We start from the raw sequence: 13,713 nt of genomic DNA, 5'->3' as shown, positions 1-13,713 counted from the left end.
AACAAAGTAAAATATATCATCAAAATCAATGTACAAATTTATTTTAAATATATTATAATTAACTATTTAATTATTTTATAAATAACTATTCTAATACTTTTACATTTTTAAAAATCAATGTAGATATTAATTTTTAAATCTTTATACTTGAAATTACTATTTATATAAATATTTAATATTATTAATGTAATATTATTTATACAAATATATTAATAAATAACATTTTTCTTATACAATATTACCTATTTTTCTTATTTAACTAAATTTTCAAAAAATTACATGATAAAAATTTCAAATTTTGTTATTTAATTATTTTACATATAACTATTTTAAATATATAAAAGTATTAAAATAGTTATTTATAAAATAATTAAATAACAATTAATTTATACATTGATTTTTAAATATATACAAGTATTAGAATAGTTATTTATAAAATAATTAAAATATATAAAACTATACATATGTATGATTCATATGGATTGTCAATCCGTATAGTCATATGAATTACCATTTTGCATGCTCTATATCGATTGACAATATGCATGAATTAAACACAATAAAAAAATCCAGTCTCACCATTGACAACATAGACACGAGGATAGGGAGAGACTCACAGAGGAAGCACAAAGGAGGAAAAGAGGCACACATATGAAAACTTGGTAGCAAAGAGGATGGATACATGATGAAAAATTTTCCATGCAGGTCTCGGACCTGCAACCTTCATGTAATTAGCATGACACTCTAACCAACTAAACTAATAGGTCAATCATGTTAAAAAATAATTAATGTTGTTATATATAACACTAAATTTTTTAATGTATATTTAATACACATATAAGTTTACATAATAAATTTTGTAACAATTAATTTTGATATAATAATGTATTTTTTTACATATATAAATTTTAAATAAAATCATAGGTTTAAATAAAAACCATAGGCTTAATAAAAATTTATGTATGTAAAAAAATACATTATTAGATCAAAATTAATCATTACAAAATTTATTATGTAAACTTAGATGTGTATTAAATATACATTAAAAAATTTAGTGTTATATATAGTGATATTAATTATTTTTTAATATAATTGATTCATTAGCTCAGTTGATTAGAGTGTCGTACTAATAACACGAAGGTTGTAGGTTCGAGACCACATAGGTACATAAGGATATTTTTGGTTTTTCAGAAATATGCTAGGTGTAGGAAAATATATATTGGGTGCAGGAAGAAAATCTTTGGTTGAAATCTTTTTGTTAGTTGGATCATTTCTCCTATGGAATGGGCTTTTGCTTTGCGCACCTAGCATTATGCTTCTGCACCCAACAATATTTTGATATTTTGGAAATACCCCTCTTAGTTCTTCTTCTTCCTTTTACCTTTTTCTTTCACCTTCTTCACTCATTCATTCATTCATTTTGTTGGTTTCATTGCATTCGTTCATTCTCAGGAGAGGAGAGGTCCATTGTGTCTATTTTGGTCGAGCTAAAAGTCTTACGGATGTACGTTAGCAAGTGGTGGTCGTGGCGGTGGTTGGTGTGGTTGTTAACTGCAGAGGTAAGCTGCAACTTTTCTTTGATATAGTTTTTATTTTCTTTTGTGTGATAGTATATGTATGTGTGGTTTGGTGTCATTTGTTTGTCATTGAAATTTTTCAATGTTTTGTTAAGATGGACAAAGATCACTGGATGCATGACAATATAATGTCTGAAAAAGTTGATATGAATGTAGAAAATGAAGACGAACCTGGTGTGAAATTAGAACATATTGATTGTTCTTATGCCTTCAATACTTCTAAGGTGTTAAAATTAATATTTGTTGTTAAAGTAAATTAATGAATTTCCCTTGAAGACTGAAGATGTCTGAAATGCATTGTAGGTGTTTGCTAGCTGTGATGATGTTTTGAATTGGGCTTGATATGTTGCTTATGAAATTGGTTTTGTGCCAGGAAGAAAGATTTGGTAAGAACAGTTATGGACGGTAGAAAATGTGGGTGTCCCTTTAAGCTGCATGGGAAACCAGTGGTTGGTGGCGAATGATGGATGGTGAAGTTAATGTGTGGGAGTCACAATCATGAATTGGCCAAGTCATTACTTAGACATCCATATGCTAGTCGATTGACTAAGGATGAAAAGATTATTATTGTTGATATAAAAAAGTCAATGGTAAAACCAAAAAATATTCTGCTAATGTTGAAGGAGCACAATGCCAATGGTTATACAACAATCAAGAAAGTATACAATGCAAGAAATGCATACCATTCTTCCATAAAAGGCAATAATATTGAAATACAACAACTAATAAAGCTTCTTGAATAGGATCAATATATTCATTGGCATAGGTTGAAGGATGAAGATGTTGTACGTGATATCTTTTGGAGTCATCTTGATGCAGTCAAGCTATTCAATGCCTATAATTTGGTATTTTTGATAGATAGCAACTACAAAACAAATAGGTACACGCTTTTGTTACTTGACATTGCTGGTGTGACATCAACAGGGATGACATTCTCTGTTGCTTTTGCCTATTTGGAGGGAGAATGTCTAAATAATGTTGTTTGGGCTCTAGAACGCTTTCGAGTTCTTTTTCTCATACGTGATGCCCTCCCTGGAGTTATTGTTACCGACAAAGATATAACATTGATGAATGCAGTGAAAACTGTATTCCCTGAGTGTACCAACTTGTTGTGTTGGTTTCACATTGATAAGAATTTGAAGGCAAAGTGTAAATCCCTGGTTGGTCAAAAAAATGCATGAGATTATGTCATTGAAGCATGGGGGAGTTTGGTTGATTGTCCTTTTGAGGAAGAGTTTGATGAGTGCCTTAAGAATTTTGAAATTGCTTGTTTACCAGGGCCAATGTTTGTTGACTATGTCAACCAAACATGCATAATTTCCCACAAAGAAAGATTTGTTAAAACCTAAACGAATAAGGTCATGCACTTAGGAAACACAACAACTAACAGGTATGAAAGTTGTAAACTTTTTTTGTTGTTTAGGATTTAGGACTTAATGGATAAAAATAATTGTCTTTGTTTATTTTTTTGTGTATTTCATATGCAAGATTGAATCTACTCATTGGGCCTTAAAAAGACTATTACAAAATAGCCTTGGAGACCTATGTAGTGTTTGGGAAGCCATGAACAACATGATCACGTTGCAACACACTGAAATTAAGGCATTTTTTGAGACAAGTACACATGTGGATGAATATGTTTTTAAAGTTACCTTATACAAGAAACTACTTGACATGGTATTAAGGTATGTTTTAAACTAGATTGTTGTTGAGTATGAGCGTGTGAGTTATGCTGGTATTGACAGTTCTCATTATGGAAGTGTAATGAGAACCACTCATGGTCTTCCTTGTGCATGCGAGCTAGCTAGATATGTTGTTGGTAGCATGCCTTTGGGTGTAATCCATATGTTTTGGCGGAGGCTGAGTTTTTCAGACCATGGGTTATTTGAGCCCGAAGTAAGCATAACTGAAGAGATGGAAACCATATCCAAGTGGTTTGAAGAACTTGATGTATGTGGCAAAGTTACTCTAAAGAGTAAACTTCGAGAAATTGCCTATCCTAATCTAAAATCTATGTGTGCTCCTCCAAAAAAGGTCAAAACAAAAGGTGCTCACAAGAAACTGATGACCAAGCATCAAAGATCAATAAAGCGTGATCCGTCTTACTGGGAGTATGTTAATGCATTACATTCTATGCAAAATAGTAATTTTTCAATCAAACGTAGTGCATCATCATCTGGGTAAGCAAAACCAAGAAGGACCATGCTGATGTTGGATCAATTTCATCCATGCATTCATGATTCCATTGAAAACATTGTTGATGTCAAAGCTAATGGTAACTGTGAATATCGTGCAATTGTTGTCTTGTTAGGTATGTGTTAGTCGGTGAATACGACTAACTTTTGTGTATAAAACTTGTGTAAATTGTATCAAACTCCTCCAATTTATGGTTATTTTGTAGTGTTATAATTACTTTTTGTTAAAGATCGGTAATAAATATATAGTACTCCCATTTTGTGTATTTAATAATTATTTTCTCTCAATTTCAGGATAATTAGGCAAGTTTTGAAGTGCTGATTTTCACCCTCTCCCTAAGCCAATCTGCTGGCTTAGTGAGCTATCCGCTAAGCGCAACATTCCTCAGCTAAAGGCGAGGAAGAATCTGGAAGAAGGATAAGTTGTGCTTGTTCGCTGAGCGAAGGGCCATATCGCTAAGCGCACTGCTTCGGTCTATCCGCTGAGCGAGAAAAGCCGTGCTAAGCCAAAATTCACTAAGGCACGCTAAGCGGTTTAGAATTGCGCTAAGTGCACGAGCACGAACAAAGCCACCTATTTAAGCCTGAAATTAGATTTTTGAGGTGAGTTTGGCCTTTTCTTGAAGCTTCTGCATAATTGGAGAGTTCTAAAGAAAGAAAGGTCCAAGTTCCAGAGACTTGGAGAGTTTGGCCTGAAATCATAATAACTCTCAAACACAATCAATCATCAAACATTTCAAATTAAATTAATTAAATTATCAATCAACTAACTATGCACAATAATTTCTATTCCAAAAAAAATATATAATTTTTTTTAATTTCAATTTCAAATTTCAAATTTTAAATTTCAAATTTTAAATTTCAAATTTCAACTTCCAATAACTTCCACTTCCATCTTTCAACTTCCATTTTCAACTCCCAACTTCTATTTTCAACTTTCAACTTCCAATAACTTCGAAATTTTAATTTTCAAACTTTCAACTAGTTGGACACAATTACCAAAGACAAAAAATCAATAATGTATATTGAAATTATTTAAACTAAATATAGGTAATTAATTATAATAAATTTTAACATAATCAAATAATTTTGGACTTATCTTCAATTTATAGAACTAAGTCTGTTCTACTGTAATCGATTAATTAAACACTAAATTTTAAGTATCAAATAACAATCATCAACACATATGATGGTAATTATTTAATTAATTCAATTATTCTAACAGAATCTAATCATCTTAGAAACAAGACATAAGCAATTCAAGCATTAATCAATTCAAACAAAATTCAATTAATCATACATATTCAAAATTAGAACTAAATATAGTTAATTAAACATTGTAAACACAATCAAACAATTTCAACAATTATTTTCTATTATCCACAAAAATAACTTAATTGAAAATACTAATCATACATTAATTCATAGAGATGGCTTAGATGTTACCTCTTTTGAGATTTTACTGATATTGTTGTCACCGTATGTAACATGTCCACTTTTCTTGGGGGAAATGGTTGTAAATTTGGATACATCTCCCATTATATGCATTGAACAACCACTGTCGATGTACCACTTCTTCCTTACAGATTCTTCTTTGTTGTTCTCATGAGATTTTGTCATGATACACAAGTTGGCTTGGCCTTCATCATGATCTTGGAATGACCTATACCTGAAATTACTTTTGAAAAACAAAGAAGTTAAAAAGGCCATGAATCTTGAAGTGGTTAAACTTTCTACAAGATACCTGCTCTGATACCACTTGTTGGATCAAGTGGCCTCGAAATAATTAAGAAGGGGGAGGGGTTGAATTAATTATTAATGAGCCTTTACTAATTAAAAATCTATCCTTCTTAATGTTACTAGATTTTATTAGGCTTTTACTACTAAGTTAAGAAAGTAAAGAACAAGAATTTAAACTTAACCAAAAGTAAAAGCGATAATTAAAGTGTACAACAGAAATTAAAGAGTGTAGGGAAGAAGAAGACAAACACAAGAATTTTATACTGGTTCGGCAACAACCCGTGCCTACATCTAGTCCCCAATCAACCTGCGGTTCTTGAGATTTCTTTCAACCTTGTAAAAACCTTTACAAGCAAAGATCCACAAGGGATGTACCCTCCCTTGTTCTCTTTGAACAAGCAAGTGGATGTACCCTCTTGAACTGATCCACAAGAGATGTACCCTCTCTTGTTCTCAGTTACAACAACCCAAGTAGATGTACCCTCTACTTGTACCACAAAGGATGTGTACCCTCCAATGTGTTAAGACAAAGAATTCTCAGGCAATTAGTCCTTTGAATCTTTGTAAGGGGAAATAAAAGATATCTCAGGCGATAGTCCTTTGAAATCTTTTGTTTAAGGGAAAGGGAAGAATCAAAAGAATTCTCAGACTGTGTCTTTTTGAATTCTCTTGAAAAGAGAGAAGGGAGACACAAAAGAATTTAGGCGGTTAGTCCTTCATTCTTTTGGAAAAGGGAGAAGAGAGACACAAAAAGAATTCAGGCGATTAGTCCTTGTTGAATTCTTTTTGGCAAAGGGAGAAGAGAATGAAAAAGATGAATAGCACAAGTTTTTGAACAAAGAACTTTTCTTGGAAGAGAAAGTTTTTAACAAAAACTTTTAGAAAGATGAAGAGAAGATGAATCAGAAAAAATCTGTTGAAAAAGATGAAAGAAAATATTGAAAGATTGATTGAAAGAGATGATTAAGATCAAAATTAATGTTTCATGCCAAGGTCACATATTTATAATTTCTCGATGACTCAAGTCAAAACTTGTAACTCTTGGCAATTCCTTTAAAACTAATTACTTAAAAAGTTATGACTTTTGAAAGAATCTTCATAAACAAGTCACTTGAAGAATTGTGACTTTTGGAAATTAATTTTTCAAAAACAGTCACTGGTAATCGATTACACATTACACATCAACAGATGTGACTCTTCATTTTGAATTTAGAAAATCTTAACGTTTTAAAACACTGGTAATCGTTTACATGATATCGATTACAGATTTGTAAATCAGTTTGAAAAACAATGCTGGCTACTGGTAATCGATTACTACCTTCTGGTAATCGATTACCAGAGAGTAAAACTCTTTGATAAAAGATTTTGTGAAAACTTCTTGTGCTACTCAATGTTTTGAAAAAAAATTTAATACTTATCTTGACTGTGTCTTCTTGATTCTTGAATCTTGAGTCTTGAATCTTGATCTTGATTATTCTTGAATCTTGATTCTTGAAACTTGATTCTTGAGTCTTGAATCTTGAATCTTGAAACTTGATTCTTGAATCTTTGCTTGAAACTTTGCTTAACTCTTGATTCTTTGGCATCATCAAAATAACCTTGGAAGGCATTGCTTCCACATTTTTAGGATCATTCAACAGTGGAAACTGGTCTGATTCTTAGAACTTGATAGGACAGGGTTACTTTGTCGTATTTTCATGAGGAATCGGGGTACGGTAACCTAGTTGTTGTATGTTTGTCTTAATGCAGTCCTGGCCGAGTTTAGTCCAACAAGAGGAATCTGCGGATGATGCTTGATCAGGATTAGGGTAGACTATCATGAGGAATCGGGGTTTAACATTTCAGGAAACACCATAGAACGCATGAGCATTGTTAAGTAGAGAATATTCTTCTAACATCAGATACCTATTAGGAAGACCAGTGTGTCGTCTACTTGTTTTTACGCATCATTTCTCACGTGATTTTCCCTTTTCATAGTTAGTTTACACACCTGTTCATAGTAAACACATCTCTTTTCACTCTAGACACCTATTCACTGAAATAGCTTTACCAAGTAACACAAGTTCCCCAAGAGTTCGATACTCGGTTCTTACCATTTTATACTACTTGCGCGATCCAGTGCACTTGCCGGAAGCGAACAAGTTTTTGGCGTCATTGCCGGGGAACTTCTTTTTATTTGGAAAGTTAGTTTGTCTTAATGTGTCTATTCTTTATTCGTTATTCTTTGATTATCAGTGAATATTTGTTTTCAATTCATATTTATCTTCTCTTATTGAATTGGATAACCGTTGTGTTTGTTAGTATTTTATATGCATAGATCTCCCACAGGCAATTTAGTCCCTCTGGACTTAGAAATTGAAGCTACATTGAGAATGAACAGGGCCGAGAGGAGAAGGAAACTTCTATAAGACAGAACAGTTGCATCCATTCTTGAGGAAGAAACTCATTTTTCTGATTCATTATCACCTGATTCACCATCATCAAGGGAATCCGCTACTCAATTGCCTGAAGCCACTATCATGGCAGACGAGCAACACTAGAGGATCACCCTTGAGGATTATTCAAGCAGCTCAGTACCGCAATTCTTTACTAGCATTGCACGTCCTGAAGTGCAAGCTCACAACATCAACTACCCGCATTCTTTAATTCATTTAATACAGGATAATTTATTCCAAGGATTACCTGATGAAGACCCCTATGCACATTTGGCAACGTTCATTGAAATATGCAACATTGTTAAGATTTTCGGTGTGCCAGATGAAGCTATAAGACTCAACCTATTCTCATTCTCATTAGCATGAGAGGCCAAGAGGTGACTTCACTCGTTTAAGGGTAACAGTCTGAAAACATGGGAAGAAGTTGTTGAAAAGTTTCTAAAGAAATACTTCCCAGAGTCCAAGACTGCGGAAGGGAAAGCTGCAAACTCTTAATTTCATCAATTCGCTGATGAATCTCTAAGTGAAGCATTAGAGAGGTTCAGAGGTTTATTGAGAAGAACTCCCACCCATGGGTTTTCAGAGCCAATCCAATTGAATATGTTCATAGATGGGCTGAGACCACAAACCAAGCAACTGCTAGATGCTTCGACATGGGGAAAAATAAAGCTGAAGACCCCGGAAGAAGCAACTGAGCTAATTGAGAATATGTCAGCCAGTGATCACGCCATTCTGTGCGACAGAACCCATCAACCCACAAAGAAAAGCTTGTTAGAACTATCATCACATGACGCTTTATTGGCACAGAATAAGTTGCTTTCTAAGCAACTTGAGATTTTAACAGAAACACTTGGTAAGTTGCCAACTAAACTGTCTATTGGTCAACCTTCACATTCTTCTGTTTTGCAGGTTATAGGTTGTACCATCTGTGGTGAGGCTCACTGTCATACCCTAATTTCGTCCGGGGACCATTGTTTGGTGGCATGCAACCTTCGCTTGACCACCTCGAGGTACTTAACACCCATCGTTAGGTAATCCGTGAAGTTCCGCAACATTCCAGAAGTCGAAAGGAAGCATTGTTGCGCAATCCGTAAAGTTCCACAACATTTCGGAAGTCAAAAAGAGCATTGTTGCGTAATCCGTAAAGTTTCGCAACATTCCGAAAAGAAAATGGGTGTCGTTACGTAATCCGTAAAGTTCTGTAACGTTTCGGAAAGGAATCAGCAAAAAAAAAAACACAAAAGGGGAGTGTATTTAGTAAAAAGGGGGTGCAAATAGCAACCAGGCCCACTTGGGCCTTCCAGGGGTTCCAACAGAAGGCGGTGCCTTCTGGTGGAAGCAATCCAGCTCGCCTGGGGGAGCTGGGCGGCAACCACCTCCCTCTTTTCTCCTATAAATAGGGGAAAGAGGGCAGAGCAAAAAGGTTCAACCCTTCTGGTATTTAGGATTCTCTCGAAATTAGTGAGGAAAATTGTTTTCGTGGAAAAAATCCTAGCCGAGGCGCTTCCGTAACGCTTCTGAGACGTTTCCGTGAGCGATTTCGTGAAGATTCTTCACCATTCTTCATCGTTCTTCATTCCTTCTTCGTCGTTCTTCGATCTTCAATCGGTAAGTTCTCGAAATCGAATCTTTCAATTCATTCTATGCACCCTTGGCGGTCCCTACTTGTTTCACGTACTTTTATTTTTATTTCGTTTGTTTTCCGTACCCCCCCTTTTGTCGTGCTTTAACGATTTATTTAAGTCGTTTTCGCACCTAATAAATAATAAAATGAATTTCAACCGATCATTTGAGTTGTAATATCGTTTAATCACTGTTAAAATAAAATCCAACCGATCGTTCACGCAGTAGCCACGTTTAAACTGAAAAAGGAAAAATAATAATAAAATAGTCAAAATATCTTCGAATAAAATTAATCAAAAAAATCAATCGGACGTTTTTCTTTGGAAGTTTCCTTGAATGAATTGACTAATAACCAAAGTGAAACTAAAGCTAAAATCAACTCACAAATCAAGCTTTGTCCGCAAAAATCACTAAAAACCATTTTAAAGGTCCAACGCCTTAAACGGTCCTCTTTGCTTTTATTGGTTAACATGGACCATTCAGAATCATAAAATAAATATGTAACTTTACCGCTTTTGTCAAAAACCAAAGAAATCGTTAATGGTCCAACGCCTTAACGTTTCTCTCCTTTCAAAATCAAAAGATCGTTTAATGGTCCAATGCCTTAAATGACTTTTGTTCGGTCAAAATATATCTTGCAAAAAAAGATAAAAACAACTTAACCAACGTTTAGTTCTCAAAGAACTACATAGGTCTGATTTCCTCATCGCAATTGAGGATACGTAGGAGCGAGGGAAACACCCTTGTCGACCACAAAAAGATAAAAAAATACAAAAAACATAAAAAGCATAAAAACATAAAAAGGGGGAAATAAAACAAATTGAAGACATGATATTGCACATTTGATTAAAAGGTTGCCGTCCCTTGTGACGAACGCGTGGGGTGTTAATACTTTCCCCGTGCGTAAAAACAACTCCCGAACCTTTCACCTTAAAGTTCATAGACCACACCTTTTCGGTTTTTCTGACGTTTTCCTCAAATAAACGTTGGTGGCGACTCCACGCATTTTCCTCCCATGGAAGACGCGCCCGTGAGCCCCGCGTCGCCCTCCCGCCGAAGGGTAGGTTGCGAAAGTTAGCGACTCCACTGGGGATTGTTTTTAGAGAGTTAGGCCTTCTAATCTCATGCAATATCATGACTTCCTCTTTTGTCGGTTTCCTTTTATTTCTCTTATGTTCTTATAACTCTTTGATGCTTTTAGTGTGTTTTTGAAATGTATGCATGAGATAGATATTTATTCATTTGATGCACACAAACACCAACACTATTTATACACACGGTGAGTTGAAAAGGGGCCCTATACCCAGGTCCATGGGAACATAAGGAGTGGAGGTGAATCTGTGGTCATGCTGGGTCTCCGACTTGCTTGATAACAGTGAATCCTCATCTAGATTTTTTCTCTTTGATAACATATTGTTGCTGGTAGTCCCTACTGCCGCAATATGTTTTTCGAAGGGGATGATACCTCTAGAAACCGTCAAGAGAGATATGACCACCTTGGGAATTATCACTAAAAGCCTTTTAGTACCTCCCATTTAGGTCCCTAAAATAGAGGCACGAAGCAAACACGCTGCGTGCCTTTTAAACATTGCCATGCATATAACCTAAAATGTCATGTATGCCTTCGCTCGGTGATTATTTGAGGATATTGCCATGCTGTGTACATCTCTTTATTCCCATTCCCTTTTTTTTCACATCTGCATCATGTCATCATGCTCGGGTTGCATCTTAATCCCCTTACTTTGTCACGAGAAGACGGAAGATCTGTGTCGCCTTCTTAAATGAACAGAGGCCATTGCCTCCCTCGTCCAATATTATGACCAGTCTTTGAGGTGCTTCACCTTTAGGGACTTCCAGTTAACACCCACGGTGGAAGAGTTTGAAGAGATCCTGGGATGCCCTCTGGGAGGAAGGAAACCATATCTCTTCTTGGGATTCTATCCCTCCTTAGCTAGAATTTCTAAAATAGTCAAAATCTCGACACAAGAATTGGACCGCGGGAAGCAAGTCGAAAATGGGGTGGTTGGGGTACCAAGGAAATGTTTGGAAGCAAAGGCGAGAGTCTTGGCAAGTCAAGGCGAATGGGCCCCGTTCATGGACATCTTGGCACTTTTGATCTTCGGGGTGGTCCTCTTTCCAAATGTGGATTGGTTGGTGGACCGGGCAGCGATTGATGCTTTTCTCGCCTTTTATGACTACAAGGAAAGCCCGGTTGTCGCTATCTTAGCCGATCTATATGACACATTTGACCGAAGATGTGAGAAGAACAGTGCAAGGATCGTTTGCTGTACGCCGGCTCTCTACGTATGGTTGGTTTCACACTTCTTTCGCCAAGAGATGAGACACGTTTGTCCGTTAGAAGGCCACCGCTCATGCACTGAGAAAAAAAAGGAAAACTAGGACCGACTCTTAGCAAGCAAAGAAGGAGCGTCAGTCAATTGGTTCCCCCGATGAAAGGAAGGAAGAATCGGGATTCTTATTTCGTGTGGGAAATTTCCAAATGTTCATTTGGTAGGGACGAGGGGTTGCATCAATTACAATCCTGTCCTCACTATAAGACAACTTGGTTACCCTATGAGAGGGGCGCCATCAGAGGAAGGCCTCATACCTTTTATTATACGAGGTTTCAATAGCACCAACACGGGGGGTGCTTCAGAGGGTCCACAAGGCATGGGAAATGTCACAAAGAAAGGACAAGGAACTTAGGGGAAGTAGCAACGGGCCCATCGACGGTTACTGTAGGTGGTTGAAAGCCTACGCACAAGATCTGGATTGGCTCCCGAGTTTGAGGACCACTAAGGGGATGGAGATTGAAACTCCAAAAGAAGACGAAGAGGTACAGGCCCTCAAGACAGAACTTGAGAAAACCCAAGCAGTCAAAGAAAAGTTCAAGTCAACAGCTGTTAGGTTCTGAAAGGAGAACGCCGAACTCAGAGACGTCAATATAGCCACCACCAAGGCCTTGGAGCAAGAGACCAAGAGGGCCCGTAGGGAAGAACATGACCGAAACAAATTCTGAGGGGCTCTGTGGGGCAGTAATAATGAGCTTAAGCTCCGAAGAGAGGAAAGGGACCAATCGCGAGTAGACGATTTGATCTTGAAGGATGAATTGAGGGTTTGCCTAAGGTCCAAGAGGAGCTTGTCTCAGCGGTTAAGCGAGACCGAAACCAACATGTTATCCATCATCAGTAAGTACTAAGAAGAATTAAATCTAGCCTCGGCCCATGAGCACAAAGTAGCGGACGAATACGCCCGAGTGTACGCTGAAAAGGAGGCTAGAGGAAGGGTGATTGACTCGTTACATCAAGAAGCAACGATGTGGATGGACTGGTTTGCTCTTACTTTGAACGGGAGTAAAGAACTCCCTCGATTGCTGGCAAAGGCCAAGGCTATGGCAGACACCTACTCCGCCCCCGAGGAGATCCACGAGCTCCTCCGCTATTGTCAGCACATGATAGACTTGATGGCCCATATAATTAGGAGTTGTTAAGGAGTTTATATTGTCACTCAGATCTTGACTAGTTATAACTTTCTGATTAAAATGAGTTTATCCCGTGATTTTACTCCAAAAAATAGTGCAAATCAGATCACTCCCACATTCCATCTCTAGCATACATTCATTTTTCATTTTGTACTCCTTACATTTAGTCTTTTTAGGAAAGACGCCATAACTAAGCGCACCCCAAGGCATCCCTATCGCACCAGATCCAAATCTAGGACGATGGGTGACCTAGAGGAAGTACAGTAACAGATGAAAGCCGACATGTCGGCTTTGAAAGAACAAATGGCTTCCATGATGGATGCCATGCTGGGAACGAAACAACTAATGGAGAGTAACGTGGCCACCGCCGTCGTTGTTAGTTCGGCTGTCGAAGTAGACCCGACTCTCCCAACCGCCGCGCACCACCCTATTCCAAACATGGTGGGACGAGAGAGAAGCACACCGGGGCACATCAGCAACCCCCATCCGGGGTACAACCGAGGAGCTTACCCCTACGGTTTACCACCTAATTACACACCACCAGTCATATGTGACGATGCGGGTCACGTTCCTCCCCTCATCCTCGAAGGGGAGCCTCCTCGACATCCTAGCAAGATCCATGAGGATCATCGAGAGCATGCTCAGGGAGACATCGACTCCTA

This window comes from Glycine soja, chromosome 13, assembly GCF_004193775.1.
Source record: "Glycine soja cultivar W05 chromosome 13, ASM419377v2, whole genome shotgun sequence".
NCBI classification, from domain to species: Eukaryota; Viridiplantae; Streptophyta; class Magnoliopsida; order Fabales; family Fabaceae; genus Glycine; species Glycine soja.
Note: the sequence above shows the minus strand (reverse complement) of the source record.